The following is a 14558-nucleotide window of genomic DNA, read 5'->3' on the forward strand; positions in this document are numbered from 1 at the left end:
AAGACTGACCCTAGAACAACTGCCAAACTAAATTTGGATGTCACTAAACTGAACCAAGATCAGATAGAGTTTCTGGTCCGAGAAAATTGTACATACAAAAGCCTATATGAGAAAACTAATGAGGAAAAATAGAGGCTGCAAGCAAGATTGCTTCAGATTGATACAGGTACCAGACAAACAAGGATGACATACGGTGTTGATAGAGATGCCATGGATGCCTTTATAGATGCTATGTATTGGAGGAATAGGGCCAAAAAGACATCTTGGCAACTAAAAAAGGAACAGAAAAAGATGGATAAGTTAGTTCTCGGGGTCATTGACCATAGATTCAAAAGTATGATGCAGGTTGCAGAAATCTATTGGAAGACATACACTGGAATAGTCAAAGCTGTGAAAGAGCATGAAAGGGTCAAGTCTCAGTTGGAAGGCTTGATGAATGATAATAGTTTGATGAATCCAGGTGAGAAAATTGAAGCCGAGGCTCACTTGAAGTCCCATGATGAATTGGCAAATCAATTAAGGAAAGAGCATCAGAGGTTGGAAGATGGGAATACCCCTAGGGTGCCCTCTTTTTACAGTAATGGTGAGTTAGTATCATTGGAAAAGTGGAAACAAGAGTTCAGTGATGAGAAGAATCGAGTAGTAGCAGAGTTGGATCGGTACAAAGATTTGTCACTTTGTGTTAACAATATTCTATCCAATCATTTCCAGATAGAAAGCAACATGAGGATACTAAACAATGACGTTCTAATGTATAAAGATGATAAGCACATTGAAAACATAGGAATGTTGAACTTTTTTATCTTCCAGTTTGTTAAAAAAAGTGCTAATTAATAGTTATGTGTTGAAAAGCCATGATGCTTGGTGACAATGTATACCCTCATATAAATGAGGGAATTTTCGTAACAATAAGGATCATTAGAGAAGAAGTAGAATACAGCCTTAGGCTTACTATTGTACCATTTTGCGAGCATACATAATATAATCAGTCATCTTTCCTTTGTGTATATGCTGTGGATTACTGCATCTTTCTGTAGGCAGTTGCTTGTGATATTATCTAAAGGAGATAAGGTTACTTATGTTCTTCCAGTAAAACTCTATGTTTCATATTGTGGATTTGAATAAAAGATTTACTTGCGAATATAGTTGTATATATAGTGCGCATGCATATTATCTCAACCATGGTGCGCTTGCATATGTATATAGTTTTGTTTATAGGTGGAAAGCCTGAGGTTCAATGTCAAACTTGGTTGCTCTGATCCCATATGTAATATTCCATTAATTCTATACTTGAAGAAAATAAATTGTGATCTATATTAAGATAAAAAATTGAGCATTTCAAAATAAAACATAACTACTTCAGTTGAAGGAGAAAACTAACTAAATGTTCTTCAATACAATAAGAATCTAACTAATTTATCTAAAAGGAAGGTAATCTTTTAATGATAAAAAACATTGAACAAATATTATTAAGCTAATCAATATGAGAAAGGAATTCAAATGGCAAGTTTCATTTTTGAGGGAAAAGATAAAGGTTTAGAGGTTACTGTTATCACTGTTTAAAAAATGGATATTCTTTTCCATAATTGGCTAAGTCTATAAAATTCTTGGGTCTGGTATGGCCTTGTGACTTCTATTTCTTTGGGTCCTAAAGAGGGTTTAGGGTTTAGGTTTAATCACTTTCAAAATGTATGAGAAAAAACCCTTATAATTCTATTTCCTTGTTACTTTATTCACTTAAGTAATGGGTCCTTTTGTCATGCAAAGTGTTCCCCCCATTGTTTTTTACCTAGGTGGTCCTTTTAAATGTGTTAATTTTTATTCACCTTTAAATTGCCTTTTCTAATGACCGTCGGGCCTTGTAATTGTCATGCAACTCTCAGTCAATTGGATGGCCCGCATGGATTCGCAAACTTAGCATGCTCGAAAGTTACCTATCACGAAGTAGCAAAAAGGTTTCGCGAGACCCAATGATGAGGACTTCTTTCTTTGCTAAAGGGCAATCAGTTTGGAAAGAGATCAATGGCCCACATTGATTCGCAACCTAAAGATGCTCATGGTTTACAAGTTGTGAAATGGTGAAAAGATGGTGGGCTCGGGTGAAGTGGTGATGATGGCGAGTAGGAAGTTGAGATGTCAATTGAAGAGGGATTGAATGCCAAAGTGAATGGTGCTGATTCAGAGGGACCACATCTGCCGGTTTTCTAATAGGTTGTTAAAGGAAGGGCATCTCAAGAAGGATCTAACGGCGAGTGTTATTTCGCAACCTTTAAATGCAAGATGGTTACCGTTCGCAAAATAGCAAAAACGATTGGCATTAACCGTTTTGAACGCGGTTAGTGATACAAACCGCCAGGTTAGGACAATGTAAAGATCAATAAAGTTTCAGTTGACCGAATAGCTAGCGCAGCTTCGTGAGGTCAAGATGCAAGATGGTTACCCATCACGAAATAGTGAAAGGATTTTCAGCCAATTGCCAAGCAAGGAAGAGTCAAAAGGGTAAAAGTGGTGCAAGTTCTATTTGATCCAATGGTTGGCATCTTTTTGATAGATGAACATGCAAGAGCTTTACGCTCTACGAAACAGGGAAAGAGAAAAATGAAAAATACTCAGAGCAGTTTTGATCTGTTGAAGCCAAAATTTTGAATTCTTTCATGAATTTAATTTTGAAGGGACGGTCGAAGCATGCGGTGTTAATGTCACAGTTAAGGAGCCAAATTGTCATATATATCCCCACATCAATTGAACAAGGGTATCATTTCATAGAAGAAGTTGTAGAGAAAGCTGGTGCAGAGCAGAAGTTTGCAAACCAAAATCAGGTTCTCTTTCTCTTTGTTTACCCATTGCTTAAAGATTGTTGAATTATGGTCTTGTCCTATTAGAAAATTGCTTTGATTGATAATTGGCTTAGTTGCATACTCCTAAAATGGGACCTGGAAGAGAATTAATAGGGAAGGTAAATTACCAGGACCAAAATATTTGTGATGACTTTCTTGAGCAGTTAACCATGTTGACCAATGTCGGGGCTAGGGCCAAGGAGTTAGTGCCAAAAAACCCCCGTTTGAAAATTGGGGATGGTTTATATGATAAAGGAAATTGGTTGAGGGACCCTGAAATAGGGATATCTAGTATCAATTTGTTTAAAGTGGGTTTCGGTCAAAGACATGCCCTTTCCCCTATGAATAGTATCTAGAATTTAGATGTAGGGAAGCTTGTGGTCCTAGGTGTTTTCATGGATGTAGATCTGTTGACCCTAATTGCGCAAAATTATGACCCTGCTACCAGATGCATTGGAAACATAAAGGGATCAACCCTTGTTGAAATCAAAGATGATGAATATAGGAATGTCTTCAAGCTTAGTGAAGCTTCCAGCTACCTTGAGCCTATTGATTTTGAGGCATTAACCCAAGTTTACAATGTCTAAAGAGATAATGTTAGGAGTGGCCCATGAGAGAATTTTTGTCAAAATAGGGGGATTAATAGTTGTAGGCCCTAGCACAATGGAGACATTTTCCCTGAATTTATTGACCTTGAGAGCTAAGGGTATGTACTGGACACTGTGTCAAATTTTTGGAGAAGATGCTAAGAAAAACATGCCTGTCCATTATATGTTAATGATTGCCCAAATTTTGAACCTTTCCCCGGCCATAACATTTGACTTCGCTCCTTTCCTCTCTGATGCTATCCATGCAGGCTTAGTAGGAATTAAGAATGGTAAGTTAGACAAGCCATTTAGATGGTATTCCTTGTTGATGCATATGTTTCTATTCAAAGGGGCTGATTATTTTGCAAAAGAGATGGACCTGGTTAAGGTCAAGGATAAAGAGGAGATGCTAGTGCAATTTTGGAGTACTGTTCTATCTTGGGATAGAGAGGATGCAAGTTATCTAAAGTTTGATAGATTCTTTGCATCTAAAATTAGAGTTCTCTTGTGTGCAAAAAACCCTAGGATTCCCAAGGCTCTTTTGGAATTCCTTAGGCCCAAAGAATTTGCAGAGGATATCAAGATTGTTCATAACTAGGGAGATATGTATCTATATCCTATTTCTACTATTTTTAGAGTGTTTGGATTTAGGGGTACCCCTTATCTATTTCCCTATCAGGTTCCTTTAAAGATAGGGATTGCAGAAGTATTAAGACAGATTGGAGGAGTGCAGGAGGTCGAGTTAACTAACAGGGGTAAAGGGACAATTTTCCCAACCATCACCATGGCTCATCATTTTGTAATTACCAAAGGTGGATGGAAGTATTTTGATGAGTTCTTTAAACCATACATGTTATCAACTGCAGTGTCAAGGTGTGCTGACCCTGAAGATTTCTTCAACGACATGTTCAGGAAGAGAGCAGTTTGTAAAATCAGGCCTCACCAATTCCAATTCCTTGAAGATTTGATCAGGAATGAATTTAGTTTAGATGAGCAGGAGTTGAGGAAGGAGAAGTGGATTGCATATAGAAGATCCCTTGACTTTATCCATCAATTTGATTAAACCTAATACAATATTGGTTCCCTTATTTAGCTAAATTAACACATCATATTATGACTCGATAAAAAATACGGTTCTAATATATATTTTTGTCTTTCTATATTCCCAAAAGTATGCATCTAATTGATGATAAGAATCCTTCTTCAAGTCTTGCAACCATGGAGACTGATATAATCTGATTATCACAGATGTGCATTGATTCCAAGATGAACCATATTCGGTTGAACTATGAGTTAAGAGTGGAAAACAAATAAACATAGAATAACTGCAAAATATAAAAAGGTATTGTGACTATAAGATAGAAACCATCCTAGGAGCCTCCAATATATCAAAAGTTGAGAAAGTAGCAAGCTTACTATACAAAGACAGTGATCACTATAAAGTTGCAGTCAAGTTCAAAGCATTGATTTGTGGGAACAAAGGGTTTCATATGGGGATAGAGCAGTCTCATGAAATATCATAACAGTCATAATCATAATCTAAAGAGTAGTCAAATCTTCAAGATAGATTGGTGATAGTGCAGTCATTCTATTGAGCATCAAATCTAAATTAAGTAAAATATCTTGATTTGAGAAATTAAATCATAGAAGCCATCTCTCTTTGGAGGAAATCATCATTTTCATTGATACCGTAATAACCCATAAGTTATCGAACAAGTCTAAAAGCATTCTATTGAAGTATCTAAGATTCAAATAGTATCGATGAGACCCAACAATGTCTCATCGATATAAAAGGGGCATCAAAGAAAGCAAATGCCAATGAACTTTAGAAAGGACGCATCGAAGACAGTAACTCCATCGATAAAAGATATCGAGGAAATGGAGATGGTTCTCATCGACAAGAAAAGGTCTTCGAGGATATAACACTATTGATGCAAAAAGACTCACTGAAAGGGATGGTCCCACCAACAAAAGGTATTGAAGAAAGAAGAAGTGGCCCCCACCGATGAGAAAAGGCTTTCGAAGAAACAATATCATCGATGCAAGATAAAGAAGATTCACCAAAAGAAGCATTCTCATCGAAAAATTGATATCAATAAAACAAAAGAAAACTACATCAATGAATGATATCGATAAGGATATGAGTATCGATGGGAGGACAAAAGAAGTCACTGAAGTCCAAAGTCTCTTTGACATGAAACCCGATGAACAACAAAAATATTTCGATGAGAATATGAGTTTTGAGGAGACTAAAAGGCATGTCTTCGATACACATGGTTTCATCGATACAACTTTATTGGTGGAAGATGACAAAGAGAGGATAAAAGGGGCTTCAGTGAGACAACAAACCCATTCATCAAAGGAGCATAGTGATATCGATGGAAAAAGCATTTCGACGGAAAACTACAGGAAGTCACCAAAGCCCAAGGTTTCTTCGACATAAAAAGGGACCGATGGAATATAAAGACTATGTAGCCTTAACAATGAAGAAAGGCACTGGTCATCTATAGAATACAATTCATCAGTTCACATGTCATTTTAAAGAAATAGGAGTAGCTGAGTAGGAAATATAGAGTAGAGTAGAAATAGTGTATATACATAAATTTCAAGCACAAAAATTGAATAATTTCTACAACAACAATCTTGAACTCATCTGCTATATCTCCATCCTGGGAATTTATGCAATTCTGAGATAGGAGGAAATTAGATCAAGATACTTAATCTGCTATAAAAAGCATTAGTCATTGAAAACAACTAGTGAGTAAGTATACCTGCCTAGGTCTTGCAGAGCCTAAAGGTCCTACATTTCCTTAGAACCTATCCAATCTGTTGATTTGAGACCCAACACATTCATTAATTGTTTTGGACATTTCAAGCTATGTTTTCCTAATAGATGGTCAAGTATAGAACAACAACACTCAGAAAATACAGTCTAGAGAGATTGCAGTCTACAGTAAAGCCAGTAGGTAGTCATACCTAGTACCAAATAAAATGATAGTAATCAAGTCTACTGAGTGAAAAAGAGCAGGGTATAAGTTTCTAAAAGGTATTTTCAAACCTTAACAACAAATAACATGTTATTGTTGCAACATTGTCAAAACTTGACAAGAACAACACCTTATTACCTCAAGAGGCATAGCAGTCATAGGGAAACACATGTCAAATGTGCAACTCAATACAATAAATAATCTTAGTTTGTAGCCCTATAGCATCATAATGCAGTCCTTGACCAAGTATGCATACAAGAAACATCTAGTTCTATTAAGGCACAAGCATCAAAGTCAAAGGTTATGACAACTACTCAAAAACATCAAGTACAAAAAGTTTACTCTCAGTCACTAAAACACAATTTGCAACATGCATTAGGAGTTGTCCTCCTTAAAAATAGTGCAACATTAAAAAGGTATTATCAAAGCTACAACCACAATTCAAAGAGGAAGCTTACAAAGATAGGACAAAGCTAGGTACAGTCATAAGTCAAGGCAAATACATAGTTGAAATTCAGTCCAAAATAGTGAAGAAGTGCAAGAAATGACATGAGAAGTCTAAAGAAGTATTATAGCAATCATGAGTCAAGGATTAATGAAGAGATTTTTTGCATCCATGATACAATCCTTAAAAGCATCCATGATACAATCTCAAACACACTTTTTACTGTTCTCTTGGTGATTGTGCCCAATTGTGTATGTCTTGCTTATGTATGAAAATGGCATTTTGCAGCTTTCCACCGACCATGTATTTGAGATGTCTTTGATTTAGATATGGCATGAGCTTAGCTGTAGAGTGAGACTAGGGAGTTGGACCATCTCAACTATGGTGCGCCTGCATGTGTATATAGTTTTGTGTATTCATTAAAAATTTTCATTTAATTTTAATCAACTAAAGAGAAATATTCATGACTTACAAGTAATAAAAAAAATTACAAGGATGAGGCATATTCATTACTTACAAGTAATAAAAAAACTTACAAGGATGAGGCATATTCATTACTTACAAGTAATAAAAAACTTACAAGGATAAGGCATATTCATAACTTTTTCAGTCCCACCTTGGATATCAACACTAGAAGCAACTCATATTGTTTGTGTACAGACAAGACAATATGGGAGTTGATTATACCCGGTAACTTGTGGTGTTGTTGTTCATGTTGGCTCTGTTGGACCCTGCAATTAAGATTCAATATACATTATTCAATAAGATTAACTGTGCAACATAATGAAATATTGAAAAGTGTGTTACCTTGTTGAGCTTCACTTGGTTTCAAGAATAGTTTAATATTCTCTACTTAACAGGGCCAACCATGTGAAGGTGGAAGCTCATTTGGCCCCTCCCCACCCCCCCCTAACATCACTCTAAATTCCCCGTTAACATCTTATAACATTCATTCATTAATTATTTCTACCATTAATAAAATATAGCATTCATTCATTAATATCACATAACGTTCATTAACACATAACATTGATTAACATTAATTAACACACAACATTCATCAATATTAATTAGCACATAATTACATTCACTAACACATAAAACTCAGTCATTATCAAATAAGTTAGATTACAATCATTTCTTTCTTTGTTTTTTCTTTGAAGCTATGAAAAGACTAATTGGAACATCGGTGTCTTCATCATTTCCCCCCTCTGCAGATGTTCCGCCAACTGCTTGTGATCTCAATGTATGCCTAGTCCTATACTGAGGACAAGGACACTAAAGCGAAGGGGGGTCCTCTGCAATAACAAAGAAATGGGTTAAATTAAAAAAAAAAAATTATTATTGTTACAAGTATTTCATTAATTTAGAGAACATAATTGTTGTGCTCTTTACCTGATGGGGCCACATCATTTTGTGTAGCCTCAACCTCAACATGCTGAACACCCTCTAGATCATCTAGAGTTGAAATACTAAAGGTTACATTAATGCTAAACACCAATTGAAATTATATTTGTTTAAAGCAATAACAGTGGTCCTCTTTACTTGAGTGGGGAACATCACATTCTTGAGGTTGTGTACCCAGATCATGCTCCACTTGCTCACCGCCGACTACATGCTCTAAAATATTAACAAGAAAGGTTACATTAATTACTACTTTAATTACAAATTAAGATGTTTAATTGTATTAATAGCTAAATAAATAAATTTGAATAGCAAATGAATACCCACACTACTAGGATGCACATCCGGACCTTCATGTGCAGGTGGTGTTTCACAATTAGCAGGTTGCATTCCAATGACATGCACATTGTTATCATTGCTTGCTTATTTAAAACAAATATAGTCACTTTATGTTGGAACTCAACATCAATTAGATTATTGGTAAAGTATTCAATTTGAAACAACTTCCATTTAGCATATTTACCTATGTGACGGATGCACTCAAATGTTGTGTATGCCCACTCAATTCTCATAGCCAATCAGCCACGACTGAATAGCCTTGCTGGTAGGTAGTTCTCTTGTCATCTTCTGTGGGCGCTCTATTGAATTCAGAGCCTTGCATTGTTTGATAAAAAAAAAATGTTTGCAATTTATTACTATTTTGATGCAATATTTTGTTTACATGAGATACTTACAATTCATGCAACAAGTTTCATGTAACCACCAGAGCCAAGTTTGTGTTGCCCGTGCTTTTCTTGCCTTGCCTTAATTGCCTTTGACATGTCACTCAGTCTATAAAAAGTTTGAAATATGTTAGATTATATAAATATAAAGAGTAATTAATTAGTACATAATTACATTCTAAATAGTATCTCATACCTTCTTCTGGTGTCTACTGGTGTATTTCCTTTTTTCCTTTCAATTCTCTCCTTGGCATCCAAAATCAGGTCCTTCCACTCCCTCTCTGGAATCATGGGGGGATGCTGGTACTTTAGGTTCCTCTCCAAATGGGTCCTATATTGGTCCCTCACATACTTTAGATATGTGCCAACTTTTTCAGGAGCTTGGTTTTGTCAAAGGTGTCATTTCCAAACCACTCAACCATTTGGTTTGTCAATTCATCTTTTAACATTTTTTCTTGGTCATTCCACCTTTTAAAGCAAAAACAAACCTGTTAGATTCAGAAATGAACTGAAGCTACATTTATTACACTTCAAGAAATGGATGAAAGGAAAAGTATTCTAGCAATGATATGAAATCAAAAGTGGATAAGGGTTAGTTCACATGTGATGTACCACCTTTTACGTATGGTGGGCCCAAATATCTGCAATGCAATGTCACTAAGATGTTTATAAAAAATATCATTGCCTGGAAAAAATTCATGGGATCATTAGTCCAAAATGAGTGATCATAAAGTAAATTACAATTAGAGTATATATAATAATAATTTTAAAGTACCTAGAACCTTTTGTATCTTTAAGGGAAGCATTTCTTCATCACTCACCACAAATGTGGCCTGTAATGTTCCCATACTAGCAATACAAGAAGATCTAGGAAACAATGTTATGTTATCAGCAGTAGTCACCTGTGCCACATCCTCATGTGCATCTCCTCCTGCAAAAACTGAATCCACTATGAAATGGCATTAGAATTCAAGAAAGAACACTTGAAGGGAAATAAACACATGACAGAAGATAGAGAAAAAGAGGGATCTACCAACAGTGGGCGGGCCAATATGACGTGCAGTAGAGGATGTCTGCATGCTATGTGTTGCCGACATTGCAATCGGCAATACAGGTGAGGGTGACCTCTAATGAGGCGGTGGCGGCATTTGCATAGTAACATTGACAACACCTAAAGAATAATACATTAAATATATCAAACATTAAAGATATGAAAAGTGCAAGAATTGTAAACAAGGATGAACCTTTATTTTGAAAATTGACAGTATCAAGTATGATGTGTTTTGGGTACTCAAAGTGATAAGCCAAGCAAGTGATAGTATAAGAAAATCGTCATCACTTGATCCTACAACACCCTGATCGTGGGAACGACTTTCATGAGGCTAGATAAATTGCTGTCAAAACAATACGTACATATTTTAGTTAATGACATAAAAAGAGAATAAATTATAAACCATTATTGAACTTTTTTTATAATTAAAGCTTTCATTACTGTTTACTTGCAAGTTTTCTGCTATCTTATACAATAATTCCACCCTCTGTCATATCTCATTAGTGGTAGGATGCACGGCTGCCAAAGCAACAATCTCTTTTCTAATTTTTATAAGAGGCATTTTAAAGAATTTCACAGGGTCTATGGGATCTTCAGGGTCATCATTGCTTTACCCTAATGATTCCACATCCATAGAAAGGTGCTCAGGTACTGCAACTCCCTTTCCCTTTCCCTGAACATCCATCTGTGTCAAGAATATCATTAAAAATTACAAAATTAGTATAAATCAATAAAAAAAAGAACATAATAATGTAACAATTTGCTTCTACCTAATTTGTACAATTACAATGAGGTTTACCTACTCGGTAGAAGTGTCACAAGGTACATCTCTATCTGCAATATGTGATGGATCCATGTTGGCTTGTGACAAAGAAAAAATATAAAAAACGTTAGCGAAATTACATCATACACAACATGAACAATATGAAATTTGTAGACAAACAGAGTATTAAATAATAAAAAGATGTTGTCATCAAATTCATTGTAAATTTTTTAATTCCTTACCTTTACTTTATGTAGACTATGTAGGATCCTCAACTAAATGGTCACATAAATAGTCACATAGCTAATAAACAATCCAATTTCCATAAATAAGCATAGTTTAAAAATTGTCACATAAATAGTCACACTCCTTATCTCCATCTCCATATTAAAAGGTGCATCATGAATTAATTATGTAATGGCATTAGAATTCAAAACAAAATGAACATCAAGGTCATCATCATCATCATCATCATCATCATCATCATCATCATCATCATCATCGTCGTCGTCGTCGTCGTCGTCGTCATCATCATCGTCGTCGTCATCGTCATCGTTGTCGTCGTCGTCGTCATCGCCATCATCATCATCATCATCATCATCATCAACGTCTTCTCCATCATCATCACCATCATCACCATCACTGTCATCGTCGTTGTCATCATCATCATCATCATCTTCTTCTTCTTCTTCTTCTTCTTCTTCTTCTTCTTCTTCTTCTTCTTCTTATTATTCTTCTTCATCGTCATTGTGAAACTGTTGATCGTGATCATCATCCACTTCATCTTCTACTTCTTCAGTATCTTCTTCTTTGGTATCTTCTTCTTCCATCACATTATACTTTATCGGCCTTCCTCTTGGATCATGTCTAACAACAAATGACCAACCCGGTTTATGTGGAACCTCTGAGTAAAATACTTGCTCACATTGGCTTGGAAGAACATAGGGCTCATCCCCAACTGGTTCAAATGACCTTGTATTTAACATTATAAAACCATTATCATGCTCAATAACAGTTCTATCAGGATCATTTTTATTCAATCATAGCCTGTACCATTTGATGACGAACAAAACTAATTTGAAGGAATTAAAATCACACTCAAGTATATCATCCAAAATGCCATGGTATTGATTTTGAGACTGTTGAGGATGAATGTCATTTCTCGATGAAATATTTGTCACCTCAAAGACTGCAGTGATGCCAAAATCACAAGTTTTCTTCGTGTCATCCAACTTTGTTATGTGAAATTTATGACCATTGCAGCACATAGTGTTGTGGTGTTTGACCTACGATATGTCAAACATGTAAAATTTATTGCATTGTGAGTTGATAAACATATGGGTGATTAATAAATTTATACATACCTGTTTATCTCTTAAACCATATGCTAAATCAATTTCCCTTTGTGTAACATTGGAATCTCCATTATGATGTGCTTCTTTAACCAATGAAGCCACACCTTCCCATGTTAACATGTGTCCAAAATATTGACAACGTTCAATCCATATCGTCATCCAATCAAGATTGTTTGCAATATACAAATGTAGTGCATCCCACTCTCAACCAACTGTACAAAAAATAAATAGATGTCTTACAATCGATTTATTTTGAAGATTAAGAATTAATTAACTACAATAACATCTTATAATTACCTCTCACTTTCCTCAATCTACCTTTCCCCGTCAAGTGCTCCCCTTCAAATTTGTTAATGGTGTTGTGATCCCAAATGCGATCCACATGGATCTTTGCTGCAAACTTAGGAAGATATTCAGAAATGTACACCATAGCCTGGTATACCATATATCCCTCCACCATAGAACCTTCAGGATGTGCTCTTTGTCAAACCAAAGCCTTCAAAAATTTCAAGTGCCTCTCAACCGTCCACATTGACCTAGTGTGTATAGGTCCAAACAATTCAATCTCCTCAACTTGGTGTATGAGGTAGTGTTCTTGTGCATTGAAAATAGCTGGAGGTAGACACTTTTTCATTTCACACATTAAATGAGGAATTTTTCTCTTCCAATATTTTATATCATCTTTATGGATTTCTTTACATGACAACCACCTACAAGGTATTCAAGACGCAAAAAAACATATTACATAAGAAGTAAAACAAATCACAAATATAGTATCTATACAATGAACTAAACAAATATCACTACTTACCTCATGTATTTTCCAAGATCATATATGACTTGCTTGACATTATTGTCGAAGTCGTCTAGGAGAGATAGAGGTAGAACGCACTGCAACAATTATAAAATTATCTTTTCATTTTTTTGTAACATAACGAAAAATACACGTACGTGCAGTACTTAAATACATACTAAAAACACAAGAACAAGAATTACCTTAATGAAGGTATGCCAATCATGCATTTTCATCCCTGGCCCAAATTCACTTTTCTTTGATATGAGATTGTTTATGTTCGCAGCAAATCCTGTGGGAAATCAAATTTTTCGTATGACTTCTTTTATAGCATTGCTTTGCTGGTCCGTTAATAACCAAGGAAGCTCACTTATATTAATCTGGTCTCCATGGCTATTTGATTGAATGACATTTATCATTGCATGATTGGAATCCTGAAAGTCACTACATATTTTGACAATTTTTTCTTTGTCATGCCTTCCATCCAATATTTTCCATAATGTCTCTGTTATATTCTTTCCAATATGCATACTATCAAACAAATGAACAATTTGTAACTTCTCGTAGTAGGGAAACCTACTAAATTGTTAGGGATAACTTTTTATTCCCTTAGGAAGGTGGTCATTTATGCCTTCATGACCTTCATGATCATCAATCACATCATTAGTAAACAAAACAAAATAGAAAAGATGTTTTATGACAAACCAAAGATGGAATGGCATTACCTTGATGATTAATTCTATTATATTCCAATTTCCATAGGTGAGGTGTCATTCTTCATGGCTTTGATGTATTCTCTTCTTTCCCATTGAAAAGATGTTTTTCAGTATTTCGATACTTATGATTTTTGTGGAGAAAGTGCCTATACTCATCAAACACCTGCTTTCCTAAACTTTTTGAATGACGAGATTTCATCTTTGGACCACAAACAGGAGATGCAAATTTTCCCTTTGTTTGAAGACCTACAAGATAATGTATAATTGGATTAAATATGATAATTTTTTGAATTATAATGTTCATGCACAACTTAAACACTATAACATACCACAAAAATGTGTTAGCCCTGAGGCATTGTGTATTGTCCATAGAAGCATCGCATGGAATTGAAATTGTCTTTGTCCTATTGGTCTAGAGATGTCATACATAGTGACACCATTCCATAACTCCAACAACTCATCGATAAGAGGTTCGATATATATATTCATATCTTTAACTTGGTACTTACCTAATTGAATGAACAAAAACATTACATAATTATTATGACTACTTTACTACAATATTTATAATTAAATTTAGATGGCTATATTTAAATGATAAAATACCTAGAACAATCATTGCCAACATTATGTGCTCCCTCTTTATTGACATCCATGGAAGAATGTTATTGTTAATAACAAAAACAGGCCACATTGAGTAAACAGATCTCATCTCTCCAAATGGATTGACACCGTCCGCTGCCAATGAAAGCCTGAGATTACGAGGTTCTTCTTTAAAGTGTGGCCACTTTTCCTCTATGTCCATAAATGTTGAACCATCCGCAAGCATTCGAATAATTTCATCTCGACTTCTATTGTGTACATGGTAATCCATAAATTGTGCCAAGCTAGTGCACTT

The sequence above is a fragment of the Cryptomeria japonica genome, chromosome 8 (genome assembly GCF_030272615.1).
Source record: "Cryptomeria japonica chromosome 8, Sugi_1.0, whole genome shotgun sequence".
In the NCBI taxonomy this organism is placed as follows: Eukaryota; Viridiplantae; Streptophyta; class Pinopsida; order Cupressales; family Cupressaceae; genus Cryptomeria; species Cryptomeria japonica.